Source organism: Marmota marmota, unplaced genomic scaffold (assembly GCF_001458135.2).
Source record: "Marmota marmota marmota unplaced genomic scaffold, marMar, whole genome shotgun sequence".
NCBI classification, from domain to species: Eukaryota; Metazoa; Chordata; class Mammalia; order Rodentia; family Sciuridae; genus Marmota; species Marmota marmota.
The window spans coordinates 4,439,230-4,455,385 of NW_026000241.1; the positions used below are offsets into that span (position 1 = coordinate 4,439,230).

Consider the following 16,156-nt stretch of genomic DNA (forward strand, 5'->3'; position numbering starts at 1 on the left):
CCTCCCTCCCTCCCTTCCTTCCTTCCTTCCTTCTTTCCTTCCTTCCTTCCTTCGCCGGGGATTAGACCCACAGCCTTGCACATGCCAGGCAACTGCTCTATCTCTGAGCTACAACTCCTGTCCCATTCCTTCACCTTGCAAAACTGACTGTACCCATGAACGTATTTATTTATTTTTAACTTAACAAGATATCATGAAACTCTCCATTATACGAAACACTTCATGATATTATTCTCCATCATCTTATTATTGTTGCTATTTTTCAGTAAGGGGGATGGAACCCAGGACCCTGTGCATGCCAGGGCATTGTGCCACACCCTCAGCCCTCCCATCTTGTTTTTAATGGGTATGTAACAGAACACAGTGGGTACACTCTTTGGTGAGTACAAAGCAGATAAGCACAACCAGGAGATAAAACAGTTTATCCCTTGCAGCAAATAAGGAGTGCACAAGGGATAATTCCCAAAGTGGTGTCTCCCCGAGCAAACAAAGCAAGGGGTTTTTATGGGGAAACTCATACATATTCATATTCATGCAGCAAAATCTTGTCATTGCATGTAGAGGCAGGCACATTCTTGGGCTTGCTCAGTTCCTTGTCAAGCTTCTTTATATGTCACACATTCAAAAACAGCAGGTTTGAGAATGCCTTCGGGAGGAGATTTTAGTATTATCATGAGCAAAATTTACTCCAGGTCACCTAAAAGGGGTGAGGTAGAATGCCCTGATAATTTTTGCCGGCTCCTTGTGAGTTTATCTGGCAGCCCCCATCTGAAACAAAAAGCAACTTTAGAGGCAGGTTTGCAGTCATTTATGGGGCAACGCTTTTTCTTGCAATCTTAGGTGGTTGTCTCTGAAAGCATCTGCCTCGTGGCTAATGGGTTTGGAAAACTCCCCACTCCCCATTGGTGGTTTAGTGTTCACAGTGTTGCGCAACCATCACATGTACCGATGTTCCAAAACATTGTCACCACTCCAAAATAAAACCCTGTCCCCATTTGTCCTCTTTAACAATCCCTCTCCATTCCCTTCTCCTGGAAACTTTGGCAACCACTAACCTGCTTCCTGTCTCTATGGATGTACCTGCTCTGAACAGGTCACTGTGGGACCTTTTATGTCTGGCTTTTTTCACTTGCCTTCATTTTTTTTTTTTGTACCAGGGATTGAACACTGGGGTGCTTAATCACTGAGCCCCATCCCAGTCCTTTTTATTATTATTTTTATTTTGAGAAAGGGCCTCACTAAGTTGCTGAGGGTGGCCTTGAACTTGCAATCTTCCTGCCTCAGCCTCCCTAGTAACTGGGATTATAGGCATGTGCCATGGCAAGTGGCAGCAAGATGTTTTCGAGGTTCTTCCACATTGTCGCATGGATCATTTTTTATCTTTTTTATGGCTACATAATATCCCATTGCATGGAAGGACTGTAATTTGTTTATGCAATTGGTTTAGTTTATTGGAACACATAATTCCCACTCATTTACACATTATCTCTGGCTATTTTCATGCTATAATAGCCAGAACTGAATTACAAAGCTAAAATATTTACCATATGGCCTTTTAATAAAAAAATGTGCTACAGGAGGGTCTGAAGCTCAATGTGAGTAACACAGCATGACAAACCAACCCATCTCAAAAAAAAAGCAAAAGTTTGTTGGGGTTTTGGCTCAGAGGTAGAGCACATGCTTAGGAAGAATAACAAGAAGCAGCCTCAACAAAAGTGAGGCACTTAGCAACTCAGTGAGACCCTGTCTCTAAATAAACTAGAAAATACAGCTGCGGATGTGGCTCAGTGGTCGAGTGCCCAGAATAAAAAAAAAAAAAAAAGAATAACAAGAAGTTTGTTGACCCCTGCTGAACCAGCTCACCTGGATTCAGATTCTTGCTCTGTAGCTCACCAGCTCCACCATTTTCATCTCTAGGCCTTACTTTGTCCATCTCTAAAGTGGGAGAACAGTACCAACCTCATAAGGTAGAATGAGGTCACATGCATACAATGGTTGGGATGGTGCTTAGCAGGTGGGGAGTTGGGGACAGTGGCAGTCCGAGCTCTTGCTGACCCTGCCTACCTCAGCCTCCCCAACAGAGATTCAGTCCAGCCCATGGAATAATCCATTTAATTATTAGTTTGTCCACACTCCCACACCCTAGGTAAGTCTAGGTTCATAGTCACATATTATTTCTGCATCTGGGGCATCTGTCCAAATGCAGAGCTTCCCTGCTGGCCCCCAGCACCCCAGCAGCCAGCAGAAGCCTTGGGGCTGGGCTTGAAGCCAGTCTGGAGCTGCAGCCAAATCATTAAATTGGTCAAACTCCATCAGCCTAAGGGAAAAAGCAAGTTGTGGTTCAAGCTGTTGACCCCGCTGCCTCCAGGCAGGCAGAAGTTGACATCAGTTTTATTTTTCTGGAAGAGCAGAGGTGAGATTTAATCTCTCAGGCACCTGCCCTGGAACTGGAGAGCAGGGAGTTTTGTCATTGAGGACACAGGATATTGCACAGATAGTCTGAGCTCAGTCCTTAGTGGTGTGGAGGGGCATGAGTGCGGGGTGGGTGGGACCATGGTGGGCACTCGCTGGGGGGACATTGACCATGTACCACAGGCTTCTAGTTACCGCCAGCGTCCTCAAGAGAATGACACAGGGAAAAGTGTTTTTATTTATTTATTTATTTTTGGGATGCTGGGCATGGAACCGAGGGCCTTGACCATGTCATGCGGCCTCTGGTGGTCCCTCAGGCCTCTAGCCACCTGTGTGCAGGACTGGCCCTGCCAGGTGAGACAAAGCCCTGGTTATCTGTTGGGCATTTCTGAGAATAGAGAGCCCCGCCTTGCTTTCTCTTCTGGACACAATCTGAACATAATCTCAATGTACAAGAAAGTTACAAGAACAATACAAGGAACAGCCCAATACCTTTAGCCCCCACATTGGCTGCTGTGAAGTCCCCCTGCACCCACACACATTCCCTCTGGACACCCCCAGCCCTAAACCTTTTTTTTTTTTTTTTAACAGGGACTGACTGTATTGCCTAGGCTGTCTTCCAACTCCTGGGCTCAAGTGATGTCCACACTCCCATACCCTAGGTGAGTCCAGGTTCATGGTCACATATTATTTCTGCATCTGGGGCACCTGTCCACCTGCTCAGCACCCCCTTAGCTGGAACTGCAGGTGTGTGCCACAGCACTAGGCCCCAAACATTTTTTTTAATAGAAAATTTCGAACATATTCAAAAGTACAGAGCTGGGTACAGTGGTGCATGCCTGTAATCCCAACTCGGGAGGCTGAGGCAGGGAGATCTCAAGTTCAAGGCCAGCCTCAGCAATTAAGGGAGGCCCTAAGCAAATTAGGAAGACTCTTGTCTCAAAATAAAATAAGAATAAAAAAGGGTTGGAGGTGTCACTCAGTAGTAAAGCACCCCTAGGTTCAATCCCCAGTATAAAAAAAAGTAGAGAAAATGGTAAAATGAGCCTTTCTAGGCACCCATCACGCCAGTACACCTCAGATGTCCTCTTGCTCATGTGGTCCATCTTATTTCTTCTAAACCTCCATCTTTAGGGATAGTATTTTGTTATGATATTATCTGTTGATGATCATGGCCAAGATTTAGTAATTCATTAGAAGCAACAACATAGTGCAACCTAAATGCTATTATTCTTACCTCCTTTATTCTCTGGAAGACTTCTCTAAAGGCAAACAGTCCCTTGTGCACAAGCTCGATTCTTTTCCTCTGCTACATGTACAATGACATCAACACATCCGCTCATTTGCTTTATCCCACAACACACACACACACACACACATTTTTTTCTTTTTTTGGTGGGGGGCTCTACCACTGAGCTATAACCCCAGACTCCTTTGCTAGTATTCAAGATATTAATTAAGCTCCTTAAAATCCTCTAAAGGTAAAAGAGATTCCATCCCCTTCCCCATATGTTTACGAATCCATATATTTGAATTGTTGAAATGTACATTGCAGTTCTTATCATTACTGATAATCAAATTCTCTGCTTTCTCTGGACAATGGAAGTTTCTTAGAAGTGGCTTCTGAGCTCTTCTGACATGGTTTGGAGTTTTAGGAAGTTCTGTCTTCTCTTCTCCTCCTTCTTTTCTCTCCTTCTGTCCCTCCCTCTTGCTAGAGATGGAACCCAGGGTCTCTTGCATGCTAAGCAAGCACTCCACCACCGAGACACACCTCCACCCCACTTATCCCACTTTTTAGAACACAATAAACATCATGGGTTGATGCTGACACTTGCAATTCATATTCAGGGTTGCATGGCTTTTACTGAACCTGATAAATCTTATTTCTGTGTTTTTGTTTTCCCACATTGAAAAGCTACATGTACAATGGCATCAACATAACCGCTTGTTTGCTTTATCCCACCACACACACACACACACACACACACACACACACACACACACACGCCCATCTCAAAGCTCACAGGTAGTATCTTAAACAATATGAGTATTGAAAATAGTTTTTGATTTTTTCTGGTTCTTTTTTTATTTTTTATTTTATTTTTAGTTGTAGTTGGACACAATACCTTTATTTCACTTCTTTATTTTCATGTGGTGCTGAGGATCCAACCCAGGGTCTCGTGCATGCAAGGCGAGTGCTCTACCGCTGAGCTACAACTCCAGCACCTCTGGTTCTTTTTGAACATGTGGATATATGCCACTGGGGATGTGTCATCAAATTACTGTGGTTGTGGGCTGGGGATGTGGCTCAAGTGGTAACATGCTCGCCTGGTGTGCGCGGGGCGCTGGGTTCGATCCTCAGCACCACATAAAATAAAATAGAGATGTGTCCACTGAAAACTGAAAAATAAGTATTAAAAAAAAATCTCTCTCTTCTCTCTCTCTCTCTCTCTCTCTCTTTTTAAAAAAATTACTGTGGTTGTAAAGTCACCCTAAATAGTTTCTTTCAACCTGAACCATTTGACTTTTAGGGAATATTTTTGCTTTTTGAGTGCAGAAAGTTTAAAATTTTTCTTTGTCAGTAATGGGGATGGAACCCAGGACCCTATATATGCTAAGCATGCACTCTACCACTGAGCCCCAGCCCCAGCCCCACCCCATTTTTGTATTTTATTTAGAGACAGGGTCTCACTGAGTTGCTTAGCACCTCACTGTTGCTGAGGCTGGCTTTGAACTCATGATTCTCCTGCCTCAGCCTCCTGAGCCACTTGGATTACAGGTGTGTGCCACTGCACCTGGCCACAGTCCTTTTTATGTTTTATTTAGAGACAGGGACTTGGTAAGTTGCTGAGGCTGGCCTTAGGCTTGTGATTCTCCTGCCTCAGCCTCCCTAGCAGCTGGGATTATGGGCGTGCACCACCACATCCGGCTATTTTTATGCCTTTATTGCAAAATTTATCTCATCTTCACACCCACGACCTATCCTATTTAAAAACATCACTGAAATAGTTCTGCTACAAATGTGACTTAGAGGTACTGGACCATTCACATGAGGTGATGCCACATTGCTTTTTTGCATTGTGGTACAACACACCTGAGGTAAGATTTACCATCTTAAACCTTTTTAAGTGAGTAGGACGGTAGCACTGAGCACATTCACCACCATCCACTGCCAGAGCTGTTTCCATCCTGCAAAACTGAAACTCTGTCCCACTGAGCATCACTCCCCATCTGCCTACTTTGGTCCCTGGCACCCACTGTTCTAATCAGTGCATGTGACAAATCTAGGCACCTCATAGAATTGGAATCAGACAGGATTTGTTCTTTTGTGATGGGCTTACTTTACACAGCAAAATATCTTCATCTACACTGTAGAATGTGTCAGAATTTCTTTCCTTTTTTATGGCAAAATCGTATTCTAAGGTGTGTGTGTGTGTGTGTGTGTGTGTGTGTGTGTTTAGGACATCTTTTACCCATTGATGGGTATTTGGGCTGCTTCCACACTTTGGCTATTATGAGTAACACTGTTGTGAACATAGGTGTCCAAAGACACTTTGAGCCTTTGCTTTCAATTCTTTTGGGTTCGTACCCAGAAATGGAATTGTTGGATTGTCTTGGGTTTGTTTTACGGCTGTATAGTACTTCACAGTGTGAATGTGGCATAGTTTATCCAACTATCTTCTGTTGATGGTCATGTGGACTATTTACTCTGTTTCTTTCTTTCTTTGGGCAATGCTGGCAATTGAACCCAGGGCCTTGAGCCCATGCTCTACCCCTGAGCTATGTTCCCCAGCGCCCCCAGTCTTTTGATACTTTATTGTTATAAAAGTCTTGTCCATAAGTCTTTTCTTGTTTTGGCAAGTTAATCACTGGTAACTAGTACTATATGTGGATAAGTGCATGTATAATTTTGCCAGATATCACCAATCTCCCCTTCCCAGAGATTCTATAACTTTGCATCGTGACTAGTAAAGTATGTGAGTATAATCTCATTTGACCTGGCGAACTCCTATACATTCTTCAAAACCCAACTGCAATATCCCACTTTCTAGGAAACCTCTTTGCCTTTTGGCTTCCTGCTCTTGGCTTTCCTAGTTCCGGGTTCCCTTCTCTAATTCAGCCCTAATTAGCCCTAAGAGGTTGGGAGACCTCTGTGTCTAACCTGGTAGGATCCAGACTGACAGCTCTTTGAGATCCAGCCCCAGGGCAGGCCGGGTCTTGGAGCACTTGTCCCAGGGGTGGCATGGAGCCGTGAAAACTCCGCAAGTTTTTCTGCCTACATAAAGGGAGAGTCCCCCAGCTCTGGGCCTCTGCTGGGCTTTACTGGGTCAGGGTCAGGCTGGCCGATATCCTGAGTCCTGCTCTCTGCCCTCTCTCTGAGTCACACATAGCCCAGGGTGGTGACTTCCCTGTGAGTGTCTGTCACCTGTGTGGTTTCTTGGCCAGAGAGGAAAATCTGCCTAAGCTCAGGGAGACCCCCAGATCCAATCCAGACTTCCCAACTCCCTGGCTGGAGCACGCCCTTTCTCTGTGCCTTGACCTTTCCATCTCTAAAATGGGAATCATAATGTGTCCGTCTCCTGGCTGCGGCAAAGGAATCGGTGAAACAAAAGCACGTCAAATCTACTTTCCACCATTTGCTTATTTATTTATTAAGTGAAATCCATAGGACATAAAACGTCATCATTTTAAAGCAAACAATTCATTGGCATTTAGGACATTCATGGCGTTGTGCAATCGTCACCTCTAGTTCCAAAACATTTTCGTCACCCCAAACAGAAGTTCTGTACCCATTAAGCAACCACTCCTTGCTCCCCCCCTCCCACTATCCCCTAGCAACCACTAATCTGCATCTGTCTCTGTGGATTTGCCTGTTCTGGACATTTCATATAAACGGAGTCACACATTATGTGGCCTGTTGTGTCTCGTGGCTGTCACTCAACATCATGTTTCCAAGGTTCAATCATGTTAGAGCAGTATCAGCGCGTTAGTCCTTTTCATGGCTGAATAACATTCCACTCTAAGGGTATATGGCATTTGTATCCATTCATCATTGTATCCGTCAAATGATGATCCATTCATCATTTGATGACCATCTGGATTGTTCCCAGTTTTGTCCTTTGCATGTAGTACTGCTATGGCCATTTGCATACACGAACTTATTTGAGTGCTTGCTTTCCATTCTTTTTGATATATACCTAGGAGCATCTTGGCTGGATCATGTGATAACTGCTTAACTTTTTGAGGAACTATAAAACCCCACCATTTATTTTCACACACTTGATCTCCGGCACCTCCCAAAGCCAGTGAGAAGAGAATTCTAGGTGGAAACTGTTTCACATCCGCATTTTGCAGACAAGGATGTTGAGGCCAGGAGAGAGGGCCCCTTGCCCATCTGAGGCTAATGACTACCAGAGGAGCTCTTGTTTGCTCCACCACTGAATGCCAGTCGACTGCTAAGAGGATTCTTAGGGGGTTGGGGAGACAGCTCAGATGGTAGAGTGCTTGCCTTGCATGCACAAGGCCCTGGGTTCAATCCCCAGCACCAAAAAAAAAAAAAAAAAAGCGTCTTAAGACTGGCCACCCAAATGGCCTGATGGTCCCTGGAATTCAACCCATCTAGGTTCAACTTCTAACTTGGATAACTTTCTCCCTTATTCTGAGCTTCTGTGTTTCTGCCTGTAAATGATCAGAATCCAACTCCTTACCACACAGCCCTCTTGTGGAGAGTGAGTTTGATAATAGGGGCAGAAGATGGAGCCTATATTAAGCATTTGATTTTCAAATGTATCAAGCAAACAAACAAACAAACAAAAAAATGGCCAGCTGCGGCTCAGAGGGGTGAAATGACTTGTTAAAAGTCACACACGCAACTGGATCCAGCCTGCAAGCATTTTTGAGGAGTTTCCAGAACCTTCTTAACCCCTCTGGAAGCCAGTGTGGGGAGACTGCAGACAGGTCCTCTTGGGAGGGAGTTTGCTGCTGCAATGTTTTGTTCTTTGGGGAGCTGACCTTTGACAATAAAAGATCTTGCCAAATTAGCCTGAGATGGCCTGTGGTCATGGATGACACAGCTGGTTCCCTGATGGAGGTGACCGTGTCACCTCTGCCCCAACCCACTCACTCCCCCTCTCTGCTCTTCTGTTTATATCAGCACAACCACAGGCACGGTAACTTCTAGACCCCAAATGGGGCAAAATGACAGGCATTTCTTTTCCCCCAGTCCTTGACCACGGCTGGTTCCTCTGCTCTGGGGCATCCTTTCTCTTCCCCCCTCATTTCTGCCTGGTGCACAGTGGAATCTCACAAGAACCCGGGTGGTTTGGCTCCTCTGATTTCTTCTGATGGGTTCTCCACTCCAGCCCACTGTCCTCTGGCTCCCTGAGGAGGCCACTCTCATTCCAGCCACAGGGCCTTTGCCCCTGATGCCCACTTCGCTTGGCATGCCAACAGAACTGTCTTCCCTTTCGTTCAGTGATTACATCGAGCTTCACTTCCTCCTAGAAGCCTTCCTTGACCACTTCATCCAACTAGGTTCTCAGTCCCTCCCTGTGTATTTACTCAGATTCTTCTCCGACATTATCTAATTCATTTGCTTGTTTCCTGCTGCCTTCCCCAGTTGGATGGGAACTGTCCTGCTCAGTGCTGGCTCCATCTGGGGGGCTGAGACCAGTACTTTGCCCACAGTGCTCAGGAAACATCTTCCCACTGACTGGCTATTCCACTTGCTTATTGCTATAAATGTGACTTTTCTTTGTAAATTGGCTCATGCAAATGAAAGCCTTTTCTGTGCCAGCATCAGAGTCTAGGGAAGCTCCTCAGGTCACAAGGGTTCAAGTCCTGACTCTGACCCCACCATGCTGTATGACCCTGGGCAAGTCACTGCTCCTTTGGTTAAAACTATGGCTCCCAGTATTCCTGGAAAAACAACTCATGATGTTGCACATGATTTTAAGCAAATTAATGACCTACCCAAAGTCCAATTCTAGGACTCCCACTCCTGATAGCTGATAGGCATTAGAGTTCATTTGTTCATTCACTCAGTTCGTCAGGAACTATTCAAATGGCACCTACACTCTGCCAAGCCTCATGATGGGAGATGCTGGGTCCCCAGAAGTTCTCAGCTCTGGACTCTTGTTCCCAAAGTGGGGACAGTGGCAGCCAGCCACTCTCCGCCCCAAGTAGTCAGTAATGAGCTTGCTGAGAGAGCCCGGTGAGCTAGGGGTTAGCCTGAGGAGGGGGTATAGAAAGGTTCTGGAGGAAGGGTTGCTGAAACTGGGTTTTAAGAGCAGAGGGAACGACTTTTGGGGATTTGAGGGAAACGAGAAATAATAAAGGATATTTACACACTTTTCACACCTATCTGCCTCAGGATGTTCCTAAGAGGAAGGGAGGATGATCATCCCATTTTAAATTAAGAAAAACGAAAGCTCAAGGTTGCTAAGTGGTGTATATAACGCCACGGAACTAGTGACAGGGCCAGGTCTAGGTACCTTCTGACTTCTTCTGAAAGGCCATTCTTATTGGCTGAGGGACAGGAGGGGTTTTTCTTTATTTTTAAATTTTTTCTTCTAGTTGTTGATGGACCTTTATTTATTTACATGTGCTGCAGAGGATGGGAACCAGGGATTCACACATGCTAAGCGAGTGCTCTACCGTTGAGCTACAACCTCAGCCCAGGAGGGTTTTTCTAATAGGTTGAGGTGGGTATAAGTCAAACCTGATTGGCTGAAGGACGATAATGTGGAAGTCGTTGGTTAAGTGAACAGGCAGGAAGATTCTGATTGGCTGGGAAGTAAGAGAGAGACTCTGATTAGGTGAGAGTTAGGAGAGTAGTTTAATTGGCTAGCGAGCAGAAAGGTGAGGTTTAATTGGCTGCAAAGCAGACAAGTGTCCGATTGGCTGAAGGGAAAGAGAACAGCACCTGATTGGCTAAGAGGGAGGAGTTCAGCATTTAATTGAATGGGAGTCTGGGGGCAGCATCTAATTGGATGAGAAAAAGGAGATTGGCGTTTGATTGGCTGAGGGATAGGCCAGCCTGGAGGGATAGGAGGGTGAAGGTCGGAAAGAAGTGAGGGAGGAGAGCAATGCAAGAATGAGCTATCTGTGGTTTTAGAAGTGTCATTTATCTTATTTGCAAGTCCTATGTGTGTCGCTGGGCTCCGGTGGAGGGAGGTGGAGGTTAGTCCCTGTGGACTATGGGGAAAGGAGGCAGGTGTGGGGGGGGGAGGGGAGGGGCTGGGTCACTCTGGGCAAAGGCCAGAGAGGACACCTTCCTAGACATGCCTACTTACGTGAGAAGACATACCTACCTACGTGAGAAGATATACCTACCTACGTGAGAAGGTGTCTTTTTCTCCATTCCCCCATAGCACCTCCTCCAGAGTGACCCAGCCATGAGGTTTCTGGCTCAGGTGGGAGAGGTGTCCTTTCTTGCCTGCCCCCATGACAGAGGAGAGGTACTTTCACCTAAATACCCTAGCTCCTAAACCTCCCGGCAGCCCCGCCTCACCCACTCACCTCCTTTTAAGGGAACAAGTTTTTAGTGGTTCCTGAAGATAGGGTACCCCTCCTCCCTCCTCTGGTCCCAAGGCATCCCCCTGCACCCACCTGGGTCTTTACTCCCTCCAGAGTGCTCCCTGTGTCCCCCCTGAACCCCTCTCTACCTGTTGGCCTTTCTCTCTACCCTTTCCTGCTCCACTCCCTGCTTTTCTCCTGTTCACTCTATTGAAAACTCCAGCCTAAATATCCCCCAGGCCAAAACCCCTGGGGTCACTGTGATTCTTCTGATTCTCTCCTGCCTGCATCCAGTCTATCAGCATATCCAATCAGTTCTCCCTTTATAACGAACCCCCAATTTTGCCCTATTCCCAGCTCTCAGTCCCTCCAGTGCTGAGTGCTGGGGGCACTCTTGCTCCTCCTTCAGTCTGTTCATAGTATTGCAGCCAGAGGGAGCCTGTTAAAACCTAAGTCTGGCCACATCTCTCCTCTGCATAGAACCCTCCTGGCTCTTGCCTTCCTGAGTAATAGAATCTAAGTCCTCCCTGTAGCCCACAAGGCCCTACACAGTCTATCCTGTGACCTCTGTACCCTCCTCTCCTCCCACTTTAGGTTTTGCTCCATAGCACGTTTCAAACGCTTTTAGATGATGTGTTTCTGTTTGTTTACTGTAGATCAGTGCCTAGCATTCTGTGGGAACTTGGCGTTTGTTGAATGAATCTACCTTGTGCACCAGCTGGGGCTGGGGAAAAGGCACAGAAAGAGAAAAACACTGTCCACCCATGGGGTGATCACGACCCCATCTGGAGAGTTCATAAATAAAACATTCCAAAAGCAATTTTTCTGGAACTGAATCTGGGCCTGAACTGAGTCCAGTGGTTGGGGAAGCCCTCAGAGAAAATGGCCTTTGAGCCGAGACCTGGAGGATAAGCAGGGGTTAGTTGAGTGGGTGAGAGGAAGAGAATTCAAGCAGAGGGCACAGCAAGTGCAAAGGCTTAGTGGTAGGAGAGATGGTCTTGGTGGTTTGGCAAAAATGGTCCCAGGTGGCATTTGTGTGCGTGGTTAGGAGGGAATAGCTTGAGTTGGGAGGGCTGTTTGCCCCCACTTTCACCCCTCACTTTTGAACTATTCTCCTGGCTCCAGATCTCTGCTCTCCCTGTCCTGTCTCCTCCCTTCTGTTCCGCTGTCTGTGTCCCAGAAAGCTGACCTGTATGAACCATTCAGTGGTCCTTTGCCTTGAGGCTTCTGGCTAGTTTCAACTAACAGGGAGCCACAGCAGGCACTGGAGGTGGGGGGGAGAGTGAAGCTGGGCATTTATGCCTCATCACTTTCCTGTAGTCCACGCAGGCTGGTTTTGTCCATGGACTGAAGGTTCCTAGCTCCTTCCAGGCAGCCCTCTCCACAGAGCCCTCTCTGGTTCCTGTTCCAGTAACTGCTTAAGCCCCTGCCCTGGGTCCTAGAACTGATAGAGCTCTTGGCTGGTTCTAGCCCCCAGGGTGCTACACTATCCCTTTGAGAATAGAGTTTATCTTAAACCATCTTCAACTTATCCCGCTGAGTGTTACATTTGTTTCCTTCCAAATCTTTTTGTTTTCCAGTGCTGGGGATGGAACCCAGGGCTTTGCACATGCTCAGCAGTTGCTTTACCACTGAGCTGCAACCCATGGCCCAGAAAATATTTTTAAAAATATGAGATGAAAGTCATGTAAATAAACTGAACTACTTTATTTTATTTGTTTATTTTTTGGTACTGGGGGTTGAACCCAGGGGTGCGCTATGACTGAGCTACACCCCCAGTCCTTTCTATTTTTTATTTGAGATAGGGTCTTGCTAAATTGATGAGGTTGGTCTTGAACTTGGGATCTTTAAGCCTTGGCCTCCCATGTCACTGGGTTTACAGGCAGGCACTACCACATCTGGCTATTTATTTATCTTTGAGGTGGGGTCTGGCTATGTTGCTTCCTGGGCTCAGTTGCCTTCCTGTCTTAGCCTCCCAAGTAGCTGGGAATACCGGCAGGCACCACTGTGCCCAACTAAATATTAACCACCTTAAAATGTACAGTTCATTGGCATTTAGTGTATTCACAATGTACACCCATCATCTCTATCTAGTTACCTCCAAAAGAGATCCACAACCATTACCCCTGGACATGGGCTTCACTCCTTGCTCCTTCTCCACCAGACCTCTGGCAACCATTATGCTATTTCTGTCTCCTTGAATTTATGGATCTGGATACTTCATGTAAAAGGAATCATACCAAGTATGACCTTTTGTGTCCGGCTCCTCTCACTTGGCACAATGTCCTGGGGTTTCTACATTGTGGCATGCATCCAAACCTCATTCTTTTTTATGACTGAGTATTATTCCATTGTATGGATGGACGACTTTCATCTATCCATCCACCCATCTGTTGATGGACAGTTGGGTCGTTTCCACCTTTCATCTCTCATACACGGTATTGCTGGGAGCATTCCCAGACAAGTGTATGTATGGACATGTGTCCTTGTTTTCTCATTTTAATTTTTTTTAGTTTATACACGGTAGTAGAATTTCTGAGTCAGATGGTAATTTTATGTTTAACTTAAAAATTATTTTTGATAGTTGTAGATGGACACAGTACCTTTCTTTTATTACTTTATGTGGCACTGAGGATCGAAGCCAGTGCCTCACACATGCTAGGCAAGTGCTGGATCGCCGAGCCCCAGCCCCAGCCTTAGGTTTAACTTTTTGAGAACCTGCCAAATTGTTTTCCCCAGCAGCTGCACTGTCCCTCCCAAGCCTAACCACTGCCTCTGCTTCTGATGACTTTGGTGACCTGGTCACCACGCAGTTCCATTCCTTCCTAGGTCCGGGGCTCCTTGACCTCTGGGTACATGTGATGGTTCCTATTATCACCTTTCCCTAATCTCCACCCCCAGCTCCTCGCCTCTGCCGGTCCTCTCTCCAAATGCTGCTGTCACCAACAATTCCATCTTCTCATCCTCTTCTGAACTGTCCACCTCCCTCCCTGAGTGGCCTCATTTACCCACTCCCGTCTTTCCAGTGATCTGCCATCTTTCCACAGTAGGTGACTCAGAGACACTCCTCTGCTGTGTCCTCATATGACGGGCCCAGCTGCCTCCCAGGTGACTCCCTGAGCATCCCACGGGCCTTTTAGACTGGAGGTGACCTGCCCAGGGTTTCCCAACCTCAGCACTGTTGACACTTGGGGCTGGATCACTCTCTGTTGTGGGGCCATTCTGTGTGTTGCAGGATGTTGAACAGCATCTACAGCCTGTATTGACTCTGTGCCAGTAGACACCCCCCCTCCTTCCCCAGTGTGACAAAAGTATCACTGGACATTGCCCAAACCTGCTTTAGTTGAGAATTCCTAGGCTAACCCAAATCAGACCCCAAACTCAAAGAGCTGATATTTATACAGCTCATGCCCTCAACAATGCAAACACCACCTCATCTCATGATCCATTTCATCTATAACCTCCATTTCATCTGTAGAGGGATGGAGCAGACATGTGACTTCCCCTAGGACACAGAGCCAGGAAGTCAACTGTCAATGCTGCTTACCACCAGCCTCTTTGACTCATTCCTCTTCCCGATCTCCATCTTTCTAACAGCAGAGAAACTGGAGAAACCCTCTTTTCCTCTCCTTCTCTGCTTCTTAGAGTTCCACATCCAGCCAGTGATCAAAGTGGCTGAGGATCTGGGCCTCGGTTCATCCCTTCCTAGGTCTCAACCATCCCACCCTTTATCCATGTCCCCCTCAGCCACCTCCAGGATCCCTCTCAAATTCTCAAATTTCAGTCTTTTCCAGTGTCCCTAATGAGCTCCTCTTTGCCAGCACCATTGGCAAAACCAAATCCACAACCCTGAAAACAAACAAACAAAAACTCTACTGTGAATTAAAACTAGTCAACAGGAGGCTTTTTCCCTGCTCAAGCACCATGCATGGCTCCCTATTGTCCCAGCTACTTAGGGTGGCTGTTAAAGCCCTTGGCAGCCAGCTCCTGTGCCCCTTCAGCTTCCTCACCTCTCACACCCCAAGGCCAGGGAAAGCCGCTTGCCAAGCCACACCTTCCAGTTTCTCCCCACCTGAGCCCCGCCCCCTTTCCTGCACCTGTTGAAATCCAACCTCTCCCTGTAGTCTCAGCTCAAATGTCACATCCTTCACGTCTGCGTCCTCTAAGCAGCCAAGCTTCAATTATTTGTATCTCCTCTTCTTCTTTTGGAAACATGTTCACCGCGATCCCCCCACTTTCCAAGGGCCAAGCGCCAAGTGAAGCAGCATTACTGAAAAGCAAAGTGGTAGAGGAATCTTCTAAGCCGGGGCGGGTGGAGTTGTAGCTTCTTACACTTGTCCTCCCAACTGTCTGCCCACTTGCCCAAGTTAGTCACCCACCCCCCACCGATCCAGGAGTGGTATCTGCCTCACATCCAAGGGCAGTGTTGACTGGACACACCTGGAGCAGAAGGGCTGGCCAAGGACAACATCCTGGCGGAAGGGTCATGGTGTCTGGCTGTGGGCAGGGAGGGTTGGGGGCGGGGCGCAGAACTGGTCAAGTGCTGCTGGTCGAGGCCAGGGGTCTTCCAGGAGGGACAGCTGCTGCTGGCTGCAGAACCCCAGAGGGGCAAGTTGGACCCCGAGAGAACAGAAGGGATGGTTCCCAAGGGCTGGTGGAGTCTGAGAACTCCTGAGGGCCCCGAGGGGGCTAGTAGGGTCTCAGAGGGGATGGCTTGGGGGCCAGCCCTGAGGTGAGGACCTTCAGAGACGCTGGAGTGGGAGGGGGCACTAATGGGAGCCAAGCAGGGGTAGGAGGGTGGGGAGTCCTCTGGTTTGGGACTTCTAGGTGCCCAAGTCCTCGAGTCTCTTTCTTCCTGTCTCCATCCGTCCCTTATTCATCGCGGCCTCAGTTTCCCTTCCTGTCAGTCTGTCTCCACGCCTCCGCGGCTCCGTCTCCAGTTCCCTCCATCTCCGGGGGCCGCGCTGCCGTCCCCGCCCAGAAGCCTCCTGGACCCGGGTGGGGCCTTCGGGGGCGTGTCCGGGGGCGTGTCCCGGGCGGAACCCCAGCTTCGCCGCCGGGCGGGGTTAAAGGGCTGGGTCTGGGGCAGCGCGGTCCAGGCCGAGGTTGCGGCGCCCACAGATCGGCGTCCAGGCGGGAGGCCGAGACCCGAGGGTGAGTGAGCCGGGGCCGGGGCTGTAACCGGAGCGCGCCGGGCCGTGACCTGAGGCTCGCGGGGCTCGGGGCG

General features: G+C 47.7%; 1 protein-coding gene across 2 annotated transcripts in view; it reads left to right on the forward strand.

Annotated features, from left to right (window-relative positions):
• LOC107145299 (ultra-long-chain fatty acid omega-hydroxylase) overlaps positions 1-16,156 on the forward strand; it is a 53,197-nt gene that overhangs the window by 5,948 nt on the left and 31,093 nt on the right. The window contains exon 3 of one of the 2 annotated variants that reach the window (XM_048794969.1): positions 3,004-3,074. The gene's annotated coding sequence lies outside the window, so the exon portion shown is untranslated. Of the gene's footprint in view, positions 1-3,003; positions 3,075-15,972; positions 16,084-16,156 lie in introns of those variants that run through there. The other variant, XM_015489187.2, reaches the window with a different exon arrangement.